General features: G+C 44.0%; 1 protein-coding gene across 2 annotated transcripts in view; it reads right to left on the minus strand.

The window, feature by feature from the left end:
* LOC102943794 (SAP domain containing ribonucleoprotein) overlaps positions 1 to 23891 on the minus strand; it is a 49452-nt gene that overhangs the window by 6896 nt on the left and 18665 nt on the right. The window lies entirely within an intron of this gene.

Raw genomic sequence — 23891 nt, forward strand, 5'->3', positions numbered from 1 at the left:
TAGACAGCATAGATATTGGTTTTTCACATTTCGACTCCTACAGACTGATGTGACAAATAATCCATCCCACAAAAAACCCTAAACTCTTACACTTTCAACGGACCTGAGGCTCGGCTCTGTGGTTCTATTGTTAATGATGTTAATGTAAACTATGTACATGAGGTCACTCGGGATTTTTGAAAGGTACCTTCTGTTTGAAGTCTTCACAAAAAACATACATCCCTTAAAACTGGGAATGTCCTAACTAGACTGTGGTTAATTCTCAGTTAAGGGTTTCTACACCTTTAACACTTACAAGCTTAGGGCTCTTTCCTGTGGATTGTTAGTAAGCAGAACCCCCAATAAGTTGATGGCAGCCTTGGATGAAAAAGACCAGGCCTGTAATTCGCTGTAAAATTCTACCGCTGCTCCTCCTCCAGGATCTGCACAAGCGAGGTATCTCACAACCCTGTCAAATGGTATTTTTCTACACCATTAAATATGAAGGCACCTTTCCTTTGAATTATTTGCTGCAGTGCCCTTGGATTTGTTAGCTGTGGTTCAATAAACCCCACGGGTAGAATCTGGCTTGCTATCCAGTGCTAGGGTCTCATTTCTGCAAGCATCACAAAGGATGTCTGTCTCACGGAGCTTGACTCAATTCTTTTGCGGACATTCACTTTGCACTCCGAACTGTTTTCATGGGGGATGCTTCTGATTAGGATATTTTACTTCTTCACTCCTTGCTCCTTCAGCAAGAGCAGAGGGGCGGGCATGCGTGCTCAGAGGAGTCCTTCTCTTGCTATGGACACAATACATTTGGCTACCGCTGGCAGGATGAGAGATCTGATCTACTAATGGTTTTCAGTTTAGCAAGAGGCAGTGGAGACAGTCTGATAAGCCAGACAACTACTCCTATACGCGTCATTGGTCTCTTGCCCCCCTTTTCTATTCACTGCACTGACCACCATTCCTCTCAAACGCATTTCCATTTTGACATGACCATCTCAGCACTCACTCAACCTACCTTCACAAATTCCATTTCAGTGATTTGCAGTCTGAATGGACAATTTTACTGACATTTCGCAGAACCGTCACGTCCCTACATTTCTTGAGATTCTCCACAAAACCAGAGGCTTTTATTTCCACTACCACTACCCACACGGACGCCTTGACTATCAGTAATAACCAAGGCCATCATTACCCTCTAAAAGCCTCAATGCATCCATTTTCAATGGATTTATTTCTAGCTTTGGCTATTTCAGCCCTCATTTAGCCAGTTTTGTCAACTCACGCTGTCCAATTACCTTGCTACACTCCTATAATTTCTCCTTTGTCCCCTGTCACTAAGTGTATTTCATGTCTTCCCCTCCAACACCATTTGTTACATTTCATGACTCGTGAGAGCATGGTCCGACAGAGACACTAAAAAGGCATTCATTTGCAATCAGGTGAAGCAAGCAGAGCCATCCTTGTGATGACATAAATAAGAGATGTAACAAATCGAAACCATCACCAATAAGGCAGTTGCCTGGAACTCCTCACTGGATGCACAACTTCCCACGTCCGTTAGGCATCTTAAGTAAATGGGTATGAAATTGGTCGTCGTTTTGCTTTACTAAAAAGGCATCCCCCCCCATCAGAGCAAGAACTCAAGAGGCCCACTGTCTACAGCTAACAGAAATTATATATTAGTAACAAGTAACTTCTAACCCCAATTGCTCCATTTTAATAAACTGACGTTAGCCAGGCAAGCAGAGGAAACAAACCGGACATTTAGAAAAAAGATCCATTTAAATGCAAACTCGCAAAACAGACCTAATGACATCACCGGTGCGGTGGCCAATTTTCATGACAAAAGTGACACTTGACACCCCCTCAGCGAGCAGCTGGACAGCCTTCGTTATGTCAATACCTTACATAAATGACACCATAGCAACCGGCTCAGTATTATTAATTATGACATCTCCATGTGTTGTGGCAACAGGGGCGACTGAAAAGTTTTAATTGAAAACTCAGCAATTTCTCATGAGTTTTGGCTCCATAGGCAGTTATGGCCCAAACAGCGCATTCATTTCTTTCTGTGCACTTACGACACTTCACTGGAGTAATTATTGCTAAATACAACTGCTAACTTTTCCTTTTGTTCCAGGGTCCCACTTAGCCCTTGAACACCCACAGATCTGCCATGTTTTTAGTTTCTAACTTCCCTTCCCAGAAGGGCTCTCGAGACCCTGACTATAAACAGTCATTTAAAGGAAGCAGTGCAACGTAGCAGCTCTGGCATCCATCTGCCTGCTAGGGACTGGGACTCTATTCTCAACATTACCACTACCTAGCGCCTTACCTAATCTCCAGCGCAGGAGCATCACAGCGCCTCTCCGGGCATGGCTGTTTAGCACTCTGAGTTTTGGTTCCCCATTTGTATTATCATAACATCTAGAGACCCTAACTGAGCTCGCGTGCACGCACACACACACCCTGCACCCAAAGAACTTTTAGACAAGGCACGAAAAGGATTGGAGAAAAGAAATGGTGTTATTCCCATTTTACAGCTGGGGAACAGAGGGGTAGACAAATGAAGTGACCTTCCCAAGACACACAGGAAGTCTGTTGTAGAGCAGGGAACTGAACCCAGTTTTCCTGTGTCTCAATCCAGGAGGCCATCCTCTCTAAGTGTGGTCATATCACCTCCACCATCCCTAGCAAGGTGGTTGTGAAGCTTAGAGTCTATGGAACCACCAATGGTGGGAAGAATTATGTATCATTTGGAATCATAGGGGCTGCAAAAAAAAAATCACTGTTTGGAGAAGTGTAATCTATAAGAACATAAGAATGGCCCTACTGGGTCAGACCAAAGGTCCATCTAGCCCAGTATCCTGTTTTTCGACAGTGGCCAGTGCCAAGCGCCCCAGAGGGAATGAACACTTGATGATTACCTGTTCTGTTCATTCCGTCGCTTATTTCCAGCTTCTGGCAAACAGAGGCTAGGGACACCATTCCTGCCCATGCTGGCTAATAACCATTGATGGACCTATCCTCCATGAATTTATCTAGTTCTTTTTTGAACCCTGTTATAGTCTTGGCCTTCACAACATCCTCTGGCAAGGAGTTCCACAGGTTGACTGTGTGTTGTGTGAAGAAATACTTCTTTTGGTTTGTTTTAAACCTGCTGCCTATTAATTTCATTTGGTGACCCCTAGTCCTTGTTATGAGAAATAGTAAACAATACTTCCTTATCTACTTTCTATACCAGTCATGATTTTATAGACCTCAATCATATCTCCCCTTAGCCATCTTTTCCAAGCTGAAAAGTCCCAGTCTTATTAATCTCTCCTCATATGGAGGTCGATCCCTATCCCTAATCATTTTTATTGCCCTTTTCTGAACCTTTCCCAATTCCAATATATCTTTGCAAGCACTGATGCTGGTAGAGAAAATCCACTCCAATCTGCTCATTTAACGATCTACAACCAGGCTCTTCGATTGCTATGGGTGACCAAAGTGTTGTTCAAACCCTGCTGGTGGGAGAATGGCCCAAATACAAACTTCTGGAGAAACAGGAGCACTGTGTCTTTAAAAGGACGCATGGGAGTGTCTCTTGGGGGAACTGCTCTGAGCTGCAGGTTATTTATTTATTTTTTCGGTAACCCCTCCACCCCCGATTGTGGCCCTGCAGAGAAAGAGTATAACAGTCTCAGTAAATCAACACTGTTCTAATGATCTTGCTCACTTGACCCCCTAGCATGACAGTGTCAGATGCAAACACGCTTACAATAAACTTCACTCCATCTTTGGCTCCTCGCTGACAGGTTTTGATTCATGGGGTGCTGAAACCCATCTGAGGAAAATTACCTCTATCAAAACACTGCTATCTCTGCATTTATCAAGCCCTGGGGCCATGCTTGAGTGTGCAAATGGGCACATGTGCATCTGCAGCGAAAGCTGACCTTTCCAGCAGCATCAGACCAATTTTCTAACCTTTCTGTTACTAGGTTTGCTCCCTTTGCACTCACACTGGGAGAGATTTTTTTATATTAAAAAAAAAGGGGGAGGGAGGGAGGTGGTGGAGGGCTTTCCGTGAAGGATCCAAGCCTGAGAGTTAAAAACTTTTAAAGCGTAACGGGCATGGGGCAATGTGCGGGATTTTAGACATGTGTAACTACACATTTCTACAAAAAGAAAAAGGAGTACTTGTGGCACCTTAGAGACTAACCAATTTATTTGAGCAAATTTGCTCAGATAAATTGGTTAGTCTCTAAGGTGCCACAAGTACTCCTTTTCTTTTTGCGAATACAGACTAACACGGCTGCTACTCTGAAACCACGCATTTCTACTGCGCTTATCTAGCTGCAGCACTTTCGTTTCAATCTAGCGCTGTCCTGTCATTTTGAATGAAATAAGCAGCTAACCTCATCATCCACAGGGCCACAATCACACAGCCCACCTCAGTGCTATCGTCAATAATACACACCACATGGATCTTCCTCAGGCTCTTTTCTAACCCCTTCAAGATTCTGGCTCTTTCTTTATAAGTGGCAGCTTTCTACAGCCAGCAACTGAACTGTCAATGATCCTTCAAATCAGCCCGTAGGCCTGTAAGTTGTTGAACATCCGCTATGCCAAACGACTTCAATGGGAGCGGCTGGAGCTCAGCTGAGCTCCAGGCACAATCAGGTAATTCATTCTGAAGGCGGGATTACTTCTATAGACTGTAAGCACCTTGGGACAGGGACCAAACTGTCTCTTATGGAACGTACCCACTGAGCATGCGGGCAGTGTCCAGTGAAGGGTTTTGATCAAACTGAAAGAACTACGACATTAACTGGACTGAGCTCTTCAGTCTCTCTGGGAAACACCTGAAATGTGGTACTCGACAGTTGAACCAGAAGACTCTAGAACGGCCACACTCCCAAACCAGCATTAAAACACCCTCTTTACTGCAGCCAGACAAACAGGCCAGGAGCAGCCTTTTCGTGAAGCAACACTGACACACAGTGGGGGCAGGTGGGCAAACCCAACATGTACATCCACTGAAGAGGTCCAACAGTGAGGTGCGGCCAGCACAGCTCCAGATTTTAAAAATGCCTGAGAGAAGTAATCAATCCCAAATTTATCTGGCCTTTATTTCGTACCCAGATTATTCCCAAAAGATAAAAGGACCCTTTAAAAAAATCAGATCATTCCCCTCACCCCACAGGGCGGGCAAGTTGCCAGTTTCAGTGCTGGAAGGGTGAATGCCAAAATGCATTAAGTCTTGGTTTCCATGGTGCACGGAGCAGCTCTGGTACTAACCTCATCCCCACAAGCAGAATTGGATTTTAACTTGGGAGGGGAGGGCGCAGCTGGTTACCTTTTTAAATGACACGCAAGAGCTCCCTGCAACAATGGCGGCTCTCGGCTCTGCTCCAACAGGAGAAGCCCTGTTCTTTCTCCCATCTGATCCCAGTACAAGTGAAACCTCTTGGTGTCCTCTATGTTAGGGGCCGGGGGGCCAGATCAGCTGCAACGTCCCTAGCAATTACTAAGGCTATGGCTACATTACCAATGCTGCAACTACACCACAGTAGTAGAGACACTCGCTACAACAATGGTTGGGGGGTTTCTGTCACTGTGGTAAATCCACCCCCTCAAGAGATGGCAGCTAGATCAATGGAAGAATTCTTCTGTCAAACTAGTTTTGTCGGGCTTAGGTCAGTTTAACGACATCTCTCAGGGTGGAATTTTCCACACCCCTGAGCAATGCAGCTAGGCTGACTTAAATTTTAGGTGTTGACCAGGCCCAAGCTTTAGTGCTCTAAAACAGTGTTTCTCAGCAGCCGGTCCATGGACTGGCACCGGTTCCTGAGACCTCCATGACACAGTTTAGGAAGGCAGCAAGCTGGTCCCTGGTACCAAAAGGGTTGAGAAACACTGCTCTAACGAACAGCTCATCTGAAGTGATGGGAGGACTCTGCACTGAGTCAATCACTGCAAACAAAGAAGGGGTGCTTCTGAAGGGACAGTAAGAGATGAGAATACGTATTAACACACATTTCTCCCTATGGTTAGCCCTAGATACCAAGGAAGCACAAGCAAGTGACACAGCAGCAGCTCCTAATCCTCAGCTGTTTAGATTTCATAGCAGTGGCCTGGCAGTAGGTGCTATGGAATGACACCTCGAGGATACAGCACAGGGCTCATTACCAATAACTAAGATAGGCAAAAATAAATGGAGGACCAACCTCTCTCTTTAGTAGCAGCAGACAGGTGATGAGCATTGGGCTCAGGCTCAATACAGGAAACAGAAGTGGCAGGGAAGGGGCTACACTCTGAAGAACCTGCCAATATTCTAACCTCATCTCTGACGGGGGCATCAGATCACAGATGATCAAAGCTGTGGGTAATCTTGGGATCATGCTAGATTCACCACTAATCCTAGACCTTACAGACAAGAAACCATGGTACAATACCTCACACTGCTGAAAGCCAAGCCTCACAGTATTGTATGGGCAAGATGCCTTCTCCATAGATTAAGAGTCCCCTAGAGAAAAGAAGTCTGGATTTCCAGAACAACACTGGAGAGGAATTCTAATCACGAATGTAGAGATACATACACAAACCTCCATAATCTCATCCTTGGAGCTTTCATTCTGAGAGAATGGAAGGGTGTGCACGCGCATGTATGTATAAAAATGGACCCTTCTGGTCATCTACTCTCCTGTATCTTGCTGCAGCATGACGGATGGCAGGATGAAAAGCAGAGCCCTGAGGCTTTCAGGCGATGGTAGATTAATGATGACATGGCCTTGACCTCCAAAAGGTAAAGGTTATGAAACACTCAAGGGTAACTGGGCTTCCAATTTCATACCCAGAGGGTGAATGACAGCAACTGATGGTTTTATTCTCAGAAACACTCCAATCCTGGGACGCACAGCTGTCACCCACCACCTTTTTGAAATTCATCTCAACGTATTTATACCTCCTGGCTCTTTTGCCTTGCAGACTCCATTCAAGAGCTTCTAAGTCCATTTGGAGTTGATAAACTAATGTACATCAGCAAATATTTAGTAGGGGCTGTGATACAACTGGAAATCCCAGGGGTTTTATGTAAGCATTCCTCATGTGGCTTACCTTTCAATTTGCATCCCCAGAATTGCTTTTCACATAGATATCACAGTGAGAGACCTCAGTTTCATACTATACATACACTGTAAACTATCTTATAGGAACAACCAAGGAGCTGTTGGTTTTATAGACTCCACTTCCCCACCCCCATTCTGCTGCCCCCAAAAGGCCTCCAAACGCCTGGTTGTTTTCAAGCTGTCCCTTTCAACCCAAGTCAACACGGCTCTTTAATCTCCAACCTCATGAAACGAAGGTAAATAAAATATTGTAAGGTTCACCTCACTTCATGTCGTCATTCAACATTTGGAGCTAGTTACAGGGAGACATATGGTGAGATTGAAAAACTCTTTCCAGCAGCTCAAAGTCTTGTTAAAAAATAATGCTACCCTTGAGAACATTCCCTCAACCTAGTGTGGAATACATTCACCTTTTCAACTCCATTAATATTAGATGCCTACGAAAGGGTAATTCATGAAAGGCTTGTATCACGGCCTACTTATAAAAAGACACTGCTCTTTTGTATCACCTTTCCTCCCAGGCTGGGCGGGCGGGCGGATTATTTTATTTATATACAGTAGTATAAGAGATGCACGCTGAAGGATCTCTCAGCACTTCACAAGCATTATTCAGTCGCATCCCCATGGGAAGTGGGCATCATCCTCATTTTGTTAATGGCTCACTCAAGGTTCCCCCAGCACATCAGTGACAGAACACAGAAGTTCCAGCCCTAAGAACTGACCATCTGTGTTTCACTGATGCAACTTTAGCTGGCCTCTCTAGGTGTGGGAAGTTTACTGACCTATCTCCCCTCTTGGAAGGTTCTCACACATTTTGCTGTCTTTAAGGACTAGGACTTTCACAGAATCAGCCTCTATATCATGTAAGTCTGGAGTGATGCTTCATTTGCCAGCTAACATGGTCTATTAAAACTTTTATAATATCACTAGGGACAAATCAAAATGTATCTAAGCCAGTCGCTTTTAAGGGCAGCAACTCTGAGTACATATTTTGTGAGTGCCAATACAACAAAGAGGCCAACTTGTTAAACTTATTGAGCTGGATTCTGATCTGAGAGTGGTGTGAACTAAGAGCATCGCCATTCAAATCAGTGAAATGTAAATGCAGTACAGGCAAGATCAGTAGCAGGCCGCTAAGCTGAGACAGCAACTTTGTAGTTCACAGTAAGCAAATTTCTGCTATAATACATTAGTTGGGGAAAAAAGTGACCGTGGTGCTACCTTTAGCTCCTCTCCCCTTCCCCACCTCCCTTCCAGTAAAAATCCAGGAAACACAGATCAGGTAAGGGAAGGATGAAGGAATCTAGCTAATGTATTTTTTCGACGCTGGTTTTGATAGAGGCCAAAAGTTACAACAGCTGGCAGTTCTGAGGTTTGTGTGTCAAGATACTGAGGCCTTAACAGTTAAAAGTTTATGCTCTCTCCAAATGGAATCAGCAGGGGAGGAAGACAAAAAAGTCACAGCCATGTGTTAAGAGTACACCTGCAACTCTCCCAGAAGTGGAATACTGAAGTTGAAAAGCATTCTTTGACCTAGACGTCAGAGGAAGACAGACACACGTAAGGAATGCCACATGGCAGAGTGAAAGAGAGACATCTCAGGTGCAGGGCAAGGCAAAGGGGTTAGGAAGCATCTTCACAGTCCCTTAAGAACAGCGTCCTAAACATCATCAAAGCATTTCAGCTAAGTTGTTTTTTAATTTACCAGCACAGACAGATTTTGACAAGCCCACAACGTACAGAATCTCCACCGATGTGTAGACACCAGAGGCTTTGCTTGACAAAAACGTATTTAGGAGTTACGGTATTTATGGTAAACAAGAGGCCACCTCAAGTTAAAGCTACTTGGCTCAGGGAAAGTTTTCCCTTGAAGCGTCCAGCTGTTATTAAAAAGGAGCAATCGGGCGATTACTAAACACTATTTGAATTGCACATTAGCCACAGATTTAAAAAAAATCCATCCTATTCAAAACCAACAAGCGCAAAAACGGCAACACACCACAGCAATGTTAACCCTTCCTGTGCATTGAGACAGTTTACATCCACACACCTCTATTTATGGAAGGGAGAACTTTTTATCCGGGGAAGTGGATCATATTTCAACTGTATTTTATCAGCTGAGGCCAATATGACTAGCCATTCTACCAACCAGCAATGGTGGAGATAAATGTAGAATCAAACCATATTACAAGGCACTGGAACGCCAGTGAATTTGCGGTGCAAGGAAAAACCTTCAGGGTGAATCCTTGCTCATTGAAATGGACAGCACAGTCCTAGCGTGCTGAAAATGAGTGTGTAAAAGTGTCCGTGTAGGGTCCCCAGATTTATCCCCCCTCCAGGATTTCAGATCAAACTGGCTCAGTTTACAAGTCAAATGAAGGTTCTTCTATCTGCAGGCCTCACGCACTTCCCCTGGGACCTGGAAACGCAGCTGGGCTCTTTCCATCTGTGACCCCCAATGGTAAGTGATTCTGCAATCAGTACTGAGTTACAGATTTGGACAGAGGCCAAAGAGAATCCCCCACACTCTCCCATAGCAGCACTGGGAGCTCATGCAGGGCTAAGCACTCCTAGGTATCCCAGTGACTTAGTATGTCCATTCTATAGAATAGACAATAAATGAAAATTTATTAACATCAAAGCGATTTGATCCAACTCAGTACACAGGGAGTAGAGACTGGGAGTAATTAGTGGCCGTTAGACTTAAAGTCTATATGTGGTCAAAAACTAAAAAGGCTATGGGATAAAGAACAAATGGCAATACACTATAGTACTTCAGAGCGTTACTTCACGACAGAGATTCATTAGGACAGGCTTTGAACTAATCTATAAACCAGATTAAATGCAAGATTCCCAACACACACAAGCGAGAGAGTTAGCAATAGCTCTGAGTCCTTCGTTCACCATTTTATACTTGGTTTCTCTTTTTGCAGAGTGGCAGAGACAAAGAACGGGTTGATTAACTCCCTTCCATGACCAACTTTGCTTGGCTGAATTCCCCTGTAGTCTGGTGAGCAGAGGCATTTCTGGTGTTTAATTATTTAAGGTGAACGGAGAATCGAAATATGTCATTTGTATGACAGTACTCCTTAGAGGTCCCAACCAAGATCAGGGCATTGTGCCGGGCACTGCCCAAACATGGAGCAAGAGACTGGCCTTGCATCAAAGAGCTAACAATCTTCATAGACATTACAGAGGGTGGGAGAAAGGCGTTCCAGTGTCCAGGATACCAGCCTGCGACAAGCCAGAGACTCAGGTGCTCGAATCCCTGCTCCGCCACCAACGACCCATTTCTCTGGGCCTCAATTTCACCTGCACAAGGGTGCTAACAGCACTTCCCTACCTCACAGGGGTGCTGTAAGGGTAAATACAGCAAACATGATAAGGTGCTCAGATGCTAGGGTAATGATGGCCATAGACGTACATTAGGTGGATTATACTTTGCAGCTCAGGAAGAGGCAGAGATTAATCGACAGGCTCAAGGTAGTACAGAAAGTGTGTGGGAGAACTGGGAACTGAACCCAGATCTCCTGAGTCTTGGTCCAGAGCCATAGCCACAGCCACTAGATTGTCGCTCTGAATTCGGAAAGCAAGAATTTTATTATGCAAAATTTATCTGTTGCCATATTTAAAAGGCATGCAAGTACTGAAAATCTTGTCTATCATCAAGCATACCTGATATCATCCATCGAATTAGTCCAGCTACTCTGGATGTTAGCCACTTCAAATGCCTTACAAAATACTCAGGAGCGTCTCTCTGGTTTGGAATAATAAGGCAGTAGAAGTACACCCAGTAGAAAAGTAATACATATTTGTCCTTTTCTATTTGCTTCATGGCTTAAGGTTTCTGTGGTGCCAACAAAAGCAGCCACAAATTCAGGGAGATGGGAAGGTCAATGAAGGAGCAGATTTTTTGCAAATATTTTGTCAAAATCAAAATGTTGCTAGTTTTTAAATCTCCACATACATTTTTCAAGGATTTCAGATCACATGCAGAGAAAAATTTGCTGGCCAAACACATTTAAGACAGTTTAACCTCTAAACAAGATCCAAAGAGAAATGAAGAAATAGTAAGTGTTCCTTTTGCCAGAAGACATTATATCTTATTAGAGGGAATAACCAGAGCAAGGAATAGATGTGTTAGGAATTTCCAAATTATTAGTAACAGAAGTCAGGTTTCAGAGTAGCAGCCGTGTTAGTCTGTATCCGCAAAAAGAAAAGGAGGACTTGTGGCACCTTAGAGACTAACCAATTTATTTGAGCATAAGCTTTCGTGAGCTACAGCACGCATCCGATGAAGTGAGCTGTAGCTCAGGAAAGCTTATGCTCAAATAAATGTGTTAGTCTAAAGTGCCACAAGCACTCCTTAAAAAAAAAAAAAAAAAAAAAAAAAAAAAAAGGGCGTGAGGTTAAATCCCAGACCTTAATGCAAATCACTTTTCCAACAACACCATCAACCTTAGGAGTCTGAGCCTAACCACTCATACATTAGTCCAAAAGACTTACTGCTTTTTGTTTTAAATAGAGTTAAAATACTCAGCAATATAAATCTATGTTTTCGCAAAAGACAGGTCCATCAGAATCCCCTTAAAGCTAAACTAATATTATATTTAAAACCATTTTATGCCTAGGGCAGTAGGGTTTTACACAGCCATTTCCTGAGGGACTTTTGTAGGAAAGCTGACACACAAAGGTATTACTCAGATGGGCCTGAACTTAAACCCAGATCCGTTTGATGGCGTTCTGATCTGGATCAATCCATTTTGCAGCTCTGAGCTGCAAAGTAGTCTCAGAACTTTTTTAATGCATTCTTATGCTATCTCCTTGAACTGGGATGAGAGCTAGGAAAGACTTTTTTCTTTAATAACTAAATCAAAGCAGGCTTCCAATAAAGTGAGACGAAGCATTTTCCATAAGCTGAATTAGTTGGGATGATAATACTCTTAACAGCTTGATCGAAAGCCCCATGGGAGTCTTCCATTGATTTAATGCATTTTGGATCAGTTACATTTAGTGAGGCTCCACAATGTTCTGCAAGACTGTGTTAAAAAGTAAACCCATCGAAGCAAAAGCGGTACTCCAATTCCCAATCAAATGCCATAGCAACTCACTGAAAGTGTATTGATTTGACTGCATGGTAGGTTTTGGAGCTCACAGGACTCCCTCCATAGTTGGTACTTTCAGAAAAATGTTGGAGAAGAAAAGTAATCCAACGAATGAGGGAAGGGAGTAAAATCACAGCAAGCAGCACTCACAGAGATGTTTGACAGTTTTCTTAAGAGCAATGGAGAAAGCTTCTTAAATATCTTTATTAAAAAATTCAGAGGGTGGTACCGCAAACAGAACTTTTATAGGCTTAAGACCTTTACTGAAAAAAGCCCTAGCAGTTCATGCTCCCACCTCTCACGCCTTCATTTTATGTGGGTTGCGTTTTTTGGTTTAAACTTTTGTCTTTCCTGGTGAACAGGGGTTAAAGAGAAACCTGACTTCGTTTCTCTCCTTCAAATTAGAATAGATCCTTGAAGGCTAAGAGCAAGAGCACCGTTTGCCATTCTCCCCCAGTCGCTCCTCCAAATTCCTGCAGCCAAGTGGTTCAACAGCCCCTGAATGGCATACATAATGACATCATTGATTGAACCATAATAGAAGGGAAAGGGGGAGTGGGGAAAAGATGTATTTGTGTTACAGACAAAAGATAAGTTCTGTTTCACAGCAGGGACAAACGAAGAACCAGATGACTGGACAGAGTGAGGTCACAGAGTCCCCCCCAGCATTGTCTTCCCTTTAAGCAACCCCTTCCCCACTCCCTAAAGGTTTGTTAGGGACGCAAATCCTTTTCAAATGGCACCGTGGATAAAGAAAAGATCAGGAGTCCTGCTGACCCCTCGCAGCTCCTCGTCATTTATTTTTAAAATGACATCGTGTGTGTGTCAGCGTGTGCAAAGAGGTAACAGGAGGGGAAGAGACAAACACGAAGAAAGGAGTAACTGTAAACACTACATTACTATTAACATTAAAGCCGTTACAAAGGGGAAAGGCAAAGCAAAAGGACAACAAAATAATGGAACGCCCCCGCCAGAACCACTCAATTACCGTGTTTTTAGATTTCACCATTTCTTCCTCTCCCCTAAACTGGCAGCCGTTTGGGGAAGCAACCTGCCACGAATCTGAAATTGGGGGCATACTTTGGGTATTGTGTTCATTAAATGATGGCCAAACTGAAATATGCAAAACACCCTGAAGTCTGGAGGACAGGAGTTGGTTCAGTCCATTTGAGAGAAGGCATTTGCATAGTTCACATTCAGACTGAGAACACAGCAAAGGTTCTGGACGGTTTCAATGCAGGGTTTTGGTTTGGCCTATGCCTAGCAGAAACACACCAAGTGAAATTATTTAGAGTGCACTGTTCGGGGGTGGGGGAGATATGCAACCCTCCCCAAAAAGAGAACCACTCACAAACCGGTAACCAAAATGGGGAGACAAAAACAGATGGTGTCACCAGTGTGACAAGAGAAACATGACAGAGGGATTCTACAGTCCAGTGTCTAAAGTCTGAGGAAGCGTAAGAAAGACACTGTAATATTATCAGGAGGGACTAAAAGACTTTCCATTAAAGAGGGAGGAAGAAAAATGCTCACAAACTCAAGCAGGACAGTGGTTCTTCCCCCCCCCCATATCGCACTCCCTGGTCACATGGTCCTGGCTCTGCCTCCTCCTTGTTTTCAGCTTCTAAATTGTATCCAACAGCCACAAATGCCCTCAGGCCTTTCCTGTTATTGTTCCATATAAGCTGCTCAGTTCTGGAGTTGCCACAGGGATGTAACATGAATAGAAAAGGAGAAGTCCAGGAGACCCCTCCCTCAAAGGTTCACCTTACGGAAGCGTTTGAGAACCAGGAGAAAAGGAAAACCAACAAGAGTGGTATGGCACAGCACACAAACTGCCAGCAACTCAGAAAAGGACTAACATATTAAACAGACACAAGGGGTAAAAATCCTAGTACCACTGGAAAGTCCTAGCCTAGACAGATACTTGGGCCTCAATGTCTGGATACCCCCAACTGAAGCCACCTTAAAGGGGCTGATTTCCAGACAGAAGTTCCTCAGCACTTTTGGAAAGTGAGGTCCCTTTAGGGTTCTGGCGCCCTAGGTCTTGGAATTTTTTAAATAGCTCCTACAAGTATGGGTTGAATTTGACACCATCCCTGCCTTGAAAGGGCACAATCCAACGCAGCCTAACGTGAATACATAAGAAGGGGTAGAATGAGCTCCCAGAAGAGATAGGAGTAAACTAGAGGCCCATTTACTAAAGCTTTTGCCACAGAGACAGCAAAACATTAGTAAGTAGAGGAGGGAGGACCTAGAACCTTGGAGAGGTGAAGAGTTCGCTAGATGAAGAAGAATGCCTTGAAGACTTTGCTTAGATACAACAGTGCTAGACACTTCGGAAAAATCAAAATGTACACTGAAAGAGATGGTTGGTGGGACAGAAACAGAGGAAGCCTGCTTGGAAGAAATGGATTTGGAGGGAGGATTGAAGAAGATAGGGAAAATTGGTCAGAGCTGATGGGCATCACGGAGATTGGAAAGTGCAGGGCACAGGATGGCCTGAGAACAGAGCTACGCAGAGCCTTGCCATTGTTAATTCAGCACCTTGGGTAATTTACAGACCTATGAGCAGCTTAAAATCTAAGTCAAGGAAAGAGAGCATGAAGCTGATATGGAAGGAAAGCCAGCGACAGGGCTGGAGAGATGTGTGATGTGGTATGAGCAAGGCGGAAAATTATGTTAGCTGCAGAATTTTGGATCTAATGGAGAAGGAAATTCAGATGAGGAGATGGCAGCAGCTCCAAGATTACTGCAAAAGGAACATGAAGGGGCCAGCCAAAGAGAACACCAGGGCTGCAAAGGAAGGGGCTTGAGAATCTGGAGGGGTTTGCTCTGTCATCCAAAGACCACTTCCAACCACCCTTCCAATGTAGGTGCTCGTGAGAGTCTGAATAATAGCTGCCTCCTCTTTCGGCAACCACGTTACAAGAGAAGAGCAAACTGGACAAAAGCCATAGAGATAGAGTGACTTACACAACACTGGGCTGAGTTTTAGCCTCCATTGGCACAATGACTTTTTAGGGGAATGCCAGGGAAGCGCCCTCACCACTACCAAGCCAGCAGGAGAGAGAGTTCCCAGAAGAGTTATAACCACATGGGGATGAGATTGGGATTCTGTGCTTGAAGGAGCACAGTTCAAAAAAATCACACCACCCTGAACAATTTGTTACAAGTAACACCTAAGGGCCCTACTACTTTGTGCATTTAACTGCACTTGTATCTCATCAGCTTCACTGTTTCCCATTTATGTGGTTCATTCAACAAAGCAACAGGGGCGAGGAAAAACATTTAAAAACAGGAAAATGTGATTGTAAAGCCACAAAATCTGACAAAGACTCGGGGGGAAGGTGTTGTACCTGGAGCTGCTTTAAACTGTTTAATTAGATTTCAAATTGATGATGTCCCTTTCAGAAAGCAACTTTTTACTGATTCCTACTTCTTTAAAATGCCCTGGCTATAGAAGAGCCTCTTCAAAGGAGGTGAAAACTATTTAATTTTCACACACAGAGACAGAAAGGCAGGTTGGTGTCACTGCAGCTTCTGCAAAGCATTCAGCATCCCTCAAGGAAATGCTACTTTTCTAAGTAGGTTTACAAAGATTTCCAACAAATACACAGATTTCCCTTCTTTAAAAAAAAAACAAAAAAACACAGAACTACTTACATTTTTGCACTCACAGGAAATTAAAAGTCAAAATGCATTTTAGGATAAATTGTTATTTATTCAAAATGTAAATGGGGGAATTATAGAAGTCCAGAATGAAACAGAAAAGTAACTTCATCCTAATGTTTTATATTAGTGTCTCACTTTTAATCGTCGGGGAATAATGAATTCCATGCTGGAGCTCAAACTCATGCACTTAATCTTCAGGGGATATTCAGTCCTTTCTCAAACTTCTCCCGTTACATTTTGATTAACCATGGGCACATTTTAAAATCTGGTTTTAGATGGAGTGGGGTGGGGGTGGGGAATCAGCAATTTTCAAACCTACCTATAACTCCTTAAAAGGATAAACTTATCTAAATTATAACAGATCTTCATCCACACCTCAAGCAGCAATTGTGCATAGGATTTTCAAAGGTGTCCAAGAGTGAAAGTCAGTGGGAACTGGGCACTTTGGTGTCCTTCAAAAACCCTGCAACAGAGACAGCAATGGCTCTTTATCCACACTTCCTGTACCTTAAGTTCAGACGTCGATTGCTGTACGCAGCGTTGGCTAAGTAGACCATACAGATAAGCTAGGTCAGCACAGGGAGATAGCTAAGTCCTGGGAGTGGGAGAACTTGGACACAACCATTACTAGTCAAGAATTCTTGCAATGGTGTTTACGTAGCACCCCAAAAAACTTGCTAGGTGGATTACAGAGCAACAATGACAGGACAGTCTGTCACAAAAAGTTTACAATCCAGTAAAGGAATTCTGCCCGATAGACAAACCTGCCCACCTTCAGACAGTTGCAGTCTGTTCACATTTCCTATTATTTCATAAAGACCCCTTTTATTCTGCTCTCTACAAAGGAATTTAACTGCAATTAAATTCTGCTTGCAGGCTCATAACAGCATCAAACCCACATTAGTTTAGCACAGCTTTAAGATGCTTTTGTGTCCACATCTAACAGTAATAAGTTATACTATAACCTTGCTATAAACTAGAGGCTAAGACTGTGGACTTGAAAAAACAAACATATCCAAACCAGGACATTAGGAATAGCCATGCTGGAAAACAGTGGTCAGGCTCAGTTTGGGCTGGGTAGCCATTTTTAAACACATGTTGGAAGTTCAAACAATATGGTGGAGAAGGCTAAAAGAAATATGGAACTGAGAAATCTGCTTTGATAAGATCATCCTTACATAACCCATGTTATGGGAAGTGACACTTTAGATGCTGATCCAGAAGAGTGCTGAGTGCCTTCTACTTCCACTGAGTAAGTTGGGAGGTTGCAGGTGCTCAGCACCTTAGGGTAAATGAACCAGGAAGCCAGTCTGGGCCTCTTGTTAAAGCAGTTGTCACCCAAAGCACACCTACCAATGTGGTTTTTTTAAGGTCTCTGGTGGGAGCTCTTAGTAGTTTAGTCCATGTATCAACTACTCTGGGTAAAGAAAAGGTAAAATTTCTTACCTTTGGTTCCTGTACCGATTGGACAGTAGCTCATATAATCAATGGAGCACACACAGCCTCCCCCTCCCCCCCACCACAACTGGAGCTTTCAGTGAGGTCCCTTCTTACAACCCCTATCCATGGATTCTATTCCCTCCAGTTTGGAGTTCTTGAAAATCCTCCAGGGGATAAGCTCTGGATTTCACAAATTTGCCTATTTGCTTTCAGCGGGAGACACATGAGGACTCATCACTTACCATAAATCTCCCTCTACGGTTCCACTATGTGCCAGCCAGGGTACATGGGCTCAGGACTGGTGTGAAATTTACCATGGGTACCACTGATCTACCTCTATTTCCCCCTGCAAGTTGTAGTTCTCCCCGTATTCATTGCCAGTTTAATATACTGCTTCACTCCCTCTCCAAAGCCTCACCACACACTCCCTTTTGTGAGGCTATTTTTATGAGAAAAATCAGCTATAAATATCGTTTTAGTCTTTACATTCACCTTGCACCTAGGCACTTACTGGTTTCACTAAGGGTACAGCCCCACTAGGATTTGGGTTTCTTTCTCAGGCAAACCAGTACATTACCCACGTGTATGCTAGCTCTACGGAGTTATTCCTTCTCATGCCTACATCCTGAGGAGTCCTGCCCTGCCCTATTCTTAAGCAGCCCAGATCAGTGAGGGCATTTCTTTTTAAGCACACTGTATTAGCCTGCATTTGACAGCTTTCTTACTGGCCTTTGCCAAGAGGTGGTCTGGTGCTGAACTTAGCAGCAAACCAATATGTGAAAACATATTTTTGCCCCCTCCCCGCCATTCCTGAGTCCAGTTTCTAATCAGGTCTTTGTCACAGAAAGCTAATGATCACACAGACAGCGGCTGCAATTAGGAAATACAATCATCATACGTATGGAGACCAAGTTGCTGGCGGGGTGGGGGTGGGCATGCAAGAGAGGAGACATGAGTGTTAAGTAAAAGACTAGAAAGCATTCTTATTACAGGAGGGAAAACAAATCCATGTTTCACACTCACAGCCCTCCTTTAGCCATGCAGCCTGTGCCATCAACGCAGCCATGTACAGGCCATTAGCTAGAGAAACTCCTTCTCCCAGCAATCCAGTGGGCGGGGGAGGAGGCAGCCTAGCTTACTACACCCTTGTGTTAAAATCTCCATGACTGCCAGCACTATTCTTCACCTTGTCACTTCCCATTATCCTAAATCAACAGGCCTGCATTCACAGCTACTCAAGTTAGAAAATGGTGAGGTTGGTTTTTAAGGGGATGGGGGGAAGGAGGAGCAGCAAGGGGTGCAAACATACCAGACTGCTAGTTATGGTGTTGTGTAAGTGTGTGTGTCTCTCTCAGACAAACACACACACAGCTGAACACTAAGTCATACAGGCATTCTATCCAAGCTTTTTCTGAAACAAACATGGAAAACATCCGATGAAGTGAGCTGTAGCTCACGAAAGCTTATGCTCAAATAAATTGGTTAGTCTCTAAGGTGCCACAAGTACTCCTTTTCTTTATGGAAATTAAGGCTTCCAAATATTAGTACACAGTATATATATGCTAAAAAAATTCAGAGACAATCTGCAACTGTTAAGTGTAGCCACAAGCCCTAATTTAGGAAGTGGTATCCCCACATTCATATTTTGCCTTATAGAGTGACACATCTTAAGTTGAAGGAATCACGGGGGAACAACTGGGTCCAAATGACAACGTTTACTAAATGTATACAACATGCAAGAGCTAACTACATTAAGCACTGCTGCTCTGGCAGGGCTCTAGTGGCTTCTGAAGACGCTGAGGGCCATTACTGGGCTCTCAGGCATTGTAAAGAGATATTCCCTCATGCCCATACACTGTAGACAGCAGAGGTTCCTTTTTTAATATACGTAGTGATGTAATATAAAGGGGTTCAGCAGCGTGAATTTGGGACTCTTCCAGATCACGCACAATGAAGACAAGTTGTGCAGGGCAACCCAAATGAGGGCTCACAAGATTTCTACGCCACGCCACTTTCGCTACCTACTGTGTGTTATGGCAAAAGATTTTTCAAATGATTTAGCATTTTGTTTTGTTTTTTAAAATTGAACTTTTTTTAACCCCCCCACCTGTAAATCTCAATGCCTTAGTTACTCTTAGCCCAACTGTACACAACTCAGAGGGAAACAGAAAATCCTCTACAAATTACCCAGAGCAACTTTTTTTAAATACCTAAAAATAAGAAGATTGAAACAGCCAGTATCACGAGAGTTTCAAGTCTAGGAAGAAGTACTGTGCATCCCCCTGAAAATATTTCCTTTTCAAAGGCAGAGCTCCAGTTTGTAGCCCCACCATGTCAAAAAGTACCAGATGCCTTGTAGTGCTCTCGGACTGAACAGTGACCATTCCTCCGAGAAGAAAAACGTTTCTGTGGCAGGCTGGTTTTTAAGAACTCCCAGCCGTAAGAAGCTGCTCAGACGTTTGGAATATTCAGAGCAGTCCTGGTGGGGAAAAGATAGCAGGCAGAACACTGGGGAGGTGCTCAAAGGTGCAGAATATACACAAGCTATTATATGGATCTAAGCACCACAATGGTGTAGGGATGCGCTTATATATATATGTATATACGTTTGTTCTGTGCGCACGCACAGATAGTGAATATACTCTCCTGTAGCACCTTTTATACAAACTGTACCACAAGGCACTACAGAGGGCAAAAACAATAGTGAAGGAGAGAAATTAAGAGGTGTGAAGAAGATAGAAGGGATGTTTTCAGGTATCATCTGAGAGAGTCCTTTAAGACTACTCCAGATGCTGCAGAGGAGAAGGCTACTGGGCCAACAGGGTTGTGATTGTGCGCAGGGATGGCAAGGAAGACCTACAACACGAGCAGAGGTAAACAAGGTCTAGGAATCAGCTGGAGAGTCCACAGAAAGTTTAAAAAACAAGACCCAACCGGGAATGGAGCTTGCTGCTAAAACGAGCCAGGAACCAGTCCTAATATCTCCTGTACCAACTACAGAGCTCCTGAAGACTGAGCTTTGTGGATTTATAGCTGTCTCCATATGAGAGGTCACGAGGAAGCTTCATTCTTCACATGATACCTAAACTGATGGAGGGTTTAGGAAGTCTCAGATTGAATACTGACGTGAAGCTCACGCCCTGACACCATCCTAGCTCAGCATAAACCATTTACAATTACCAGCAACGTCACAGAGCACCAAGCTGGTCTTATTAAATATAAATGCCGAGTGGGTAAGCTAGAAGGGGCTTGTTTTTCAGGTAGTTTTCTCCTTCCTGATCTGCCAACATCAGCATTTTCCCCCTTCTTTGCTGGTTAATATTTTCACATCCAGCGTTGGCAGGAGGTACTGGCCTGCAGGCAGAAAAATTCTCCAGGAAAAGGATTCCTCCTCAGCACGTTATTATAAGCTTGCTGGAAGCCAAACAATTAAGCCAACTGTTTTCTCTCTCTCATTTAGATATTTTGTACACACACAAACTTTCTGCTGGGCTCCTGACCCCTGCTCTCCCTCAATATCACACAAACGTCATGAAATAATCAGCCTGCCAGCTCTGTCCACCTAATCTCAAACGATGAGTGCAATAATTCTCATCTGCCACCTGTAAAATAAACCCTCATTAAAGAGAATTAAACCGGAGCAGTGACTGGTAGCTATGTTAATTCTTATTTAACTCTTCCGAACCACAAAGACGACTTTTTCCACCAAAAAGTGCAGCCTTCCATCACTGCTGACTAATAACCAAGCTGGCATGTCTATGGAGCTCTCAAAGCACTGCAAAGGCATTACACAAGCGTCACAGTAGCCACAGGAGATGACCAAGTTCTCATTCCATTTTACAGATAGCGAAACAGACACAGAAAGGTGAAGCAATTTACCTGAATCAGTGTCAGTGCAGAGAATGGACCCCAGAAGTCCTGCCTTCCAGTTTTCCCCACTCTAACCCCAGCTGACCATATCTCTAAAAAGAGATGTAGAATACATAGAAGCGCTCTTCATTGCAACTGCCCTCTTCCACCCTAACTCGATGTCATCACAACCTGATGTTTTGGACATCACAGTACTCTCTGTACCATGAACAACCATTCCCACACGTGGTATCACTGCGTAATGGGTAGAAACCTATGTGTGTACACACACCCCGTTGCGGTTAGAGAGACTTTGGAGTCAAGATTCCCTTTTTCCATTCACAGCTCTGGGAGGGAGTGTTTCTAGTGCTTAGAGTAGGGAACAAGGATTCATGACTCCTGGATTCGATTTGCAATACTGCCCCGACTCAGTGCATGACCTCGAAACAGTCACTTCATCTATCTGATCTCAACATCCATGGGGCTGAGGGTTAATCAGCCAACTGTCTGTAAGGCAGTTTGAGACCTCCACATTAAAGGAGAGGCATAAAAGCCAATTACTTTGGTCATCTGCTCAGATAGGGAAAGGTATTTGATAATGCAATGCAGGGCATGGGGGGGCTTTGTGCTTTTATGTTATCCCTAGAGCTTTGACTTTACATTTGGTGGCAACACTCTCAGCAGGAGACTTACAAGGCTATTTTATAGAAAAAAAGCAAACCAACCCCTTCGAGAAATGCTTCGGCATCACCAACTACCACGAAGCCTACCTATAAAACATGCAGCTATAACTCCAGCCCGTGGGGAGCCAAGAGCTCCCAGTGTTACAGGGAGAGGGAAATTTACAAGTGTGTGTATGGGCTAAGTAGGAATCAAGGGATGGCAGCTTCTGGTCAGAGGAATTGTGTTTTAACAGGAGGCTTCACAAGAGAGGATGGGGAGGGTGGGTTAGTACTAGGGGGAGATAAACGCGTGCTTGATTTTATTTTGAACGTTAATTTGATGGGCCTGTACCGCCAAGACCCAAGCAAGCACCTGCCCTCTGTTCTGCCAAAATCAGCCTTTTCCTGCTAGGTCCCTTCTGAAATATTGGGGCCTTTCCTCCCTTTTAGGTGGAGAGAAAGAGGATTTTAAACTTGAAAGATTTCACCCTGGAGGGCTAGTCAGGGGGTTCAAAGCTACAGAGGAGTTCTCAGCCACTAATGCAGCTCTGCATTTGCTCCCTTCTCTCAGCAGGTCTGAAATCCCCCTTAAGCAATGATTCTCTCACCCCACCCCACCCCACCCCCCTTCCCTTCTTCCAAACCAATTTGAATAGGAAATGAAGTGTGGCTCTGTGGAGACAATGGCTTATTGTAAAGTTCTTGCTGCTACGCAGGGTATAAAAACCTGCCACGGCACATGTAAACATTAGCAACTGCCAGGCTCCTCTGTAATGAAAAGCTATAAAGAACACCCAGGTGGGAAGCACAATACTACAGGCTAATTAAAGTAACCAATAATATTCCTCACAGGAATGTGAGAGTGTGTTCCGCTCAGTGGGAGAAGCCACTGCTAAGCCTATGAACTCAGCTTCCTGATGGAACAGAAACAAAAAAAAGACATAGCACTGCAAAGGCTGCCATCACTGCTGGACACCTTGCTTTGTAAAAGGCACAAGGACGGCATCTGGAGTTAAATCACAAGCCTAGAAGTCGGGCAAACTGGATGCTAGACCTAACTCTGCCATGGATTTGTGACCTTGGGCAAGTCGTTTCCCCATCCTGGTATGCCACCATCTGTAGAAGGAGATCAGTTCATTAATGAACTTAGCCTGTCATTTATGTTTGTAAAGCACTCATTCAGATCAGGTGCAGCCCGTGACTGCTTTCGATCTCTTCAAGATTCTGGAGCAAAGAGTAACCATTGAAGGCCCTCTCAGAAATGCTGAGTGTTATTACAAAGCCCCAGATCTACAAGCTGCAGCCATGAACGCTGACAAGGCATATATCCTTCCTGAAAAACAACAGTTCCTAGTGACAGGGTTAATGATGTTTGAGCAGCCTCTCACCCTGACCTGCCCTTCCACATATTCCAGCTTTAATGCACTTGCCCGATTCCCCCACCCCCAAAGGGATGTGTGGGGGAGGAACAGTGGCCTCCAACACCAATTATTTTCTACATCACTGAACTTCCTGGCTCCACATTTGCAGAGTCTGGCATTTCACTCTGACTTGCTGAAGAAACAGATGCAGTAAAATGTCCACGGTACAAACCCCATGAGAAAGAGGGGGTTTATATATCAGTGGTGGAGGGAAGAGGACAAATCCATCCCCTTACATTCTTTCAAAGAGAGAAGAAGGGTTTCCAAACCCCACTGGCACAGCCATTGCAAATGGACAAGATTTTTCTTCACTTCCTGTCCTAGAGTGCTGCGCAGTGTCGTTGTGCACTGGTAAATCAAGGTTGCACTTCACCCCAGAGGAGGAGAAGGTTATTCCTGTCTGATGTTTTGTGATTCAAGCTGCTGTATCAATGTAAGAGGGTATTACTGATCCCCCTCTTTTCTATCTGTCTCCCCCAAACAGGACTAGATGCAGCTCTTTTCCCCTGTTCATTTTAATCTCTCCTACTGCAGAACATTTCTGTGCAGGGGATTGTTGTACTGGTGATGATGCCTGTGCTCCCACACTCTTCCTCTTCCTCCTGACATGTATATTGCCCTTCCCAGCTCACTCAA

The sequence above is a fragment of the Chelonia mydas genome, chromosome 20 (assembly GCF_015237465.2).
Source record: "Chelonia mydas isolate rCheMyd1 chromosome 20, rCheMyd1.pri.v2, whole genome shotgun sequence".
Lineage (NCBI taxonomy): Eukaryota > Metazoa > Chordata > Testudines > Cheloniidae > Chelonia > Chelonia mydas.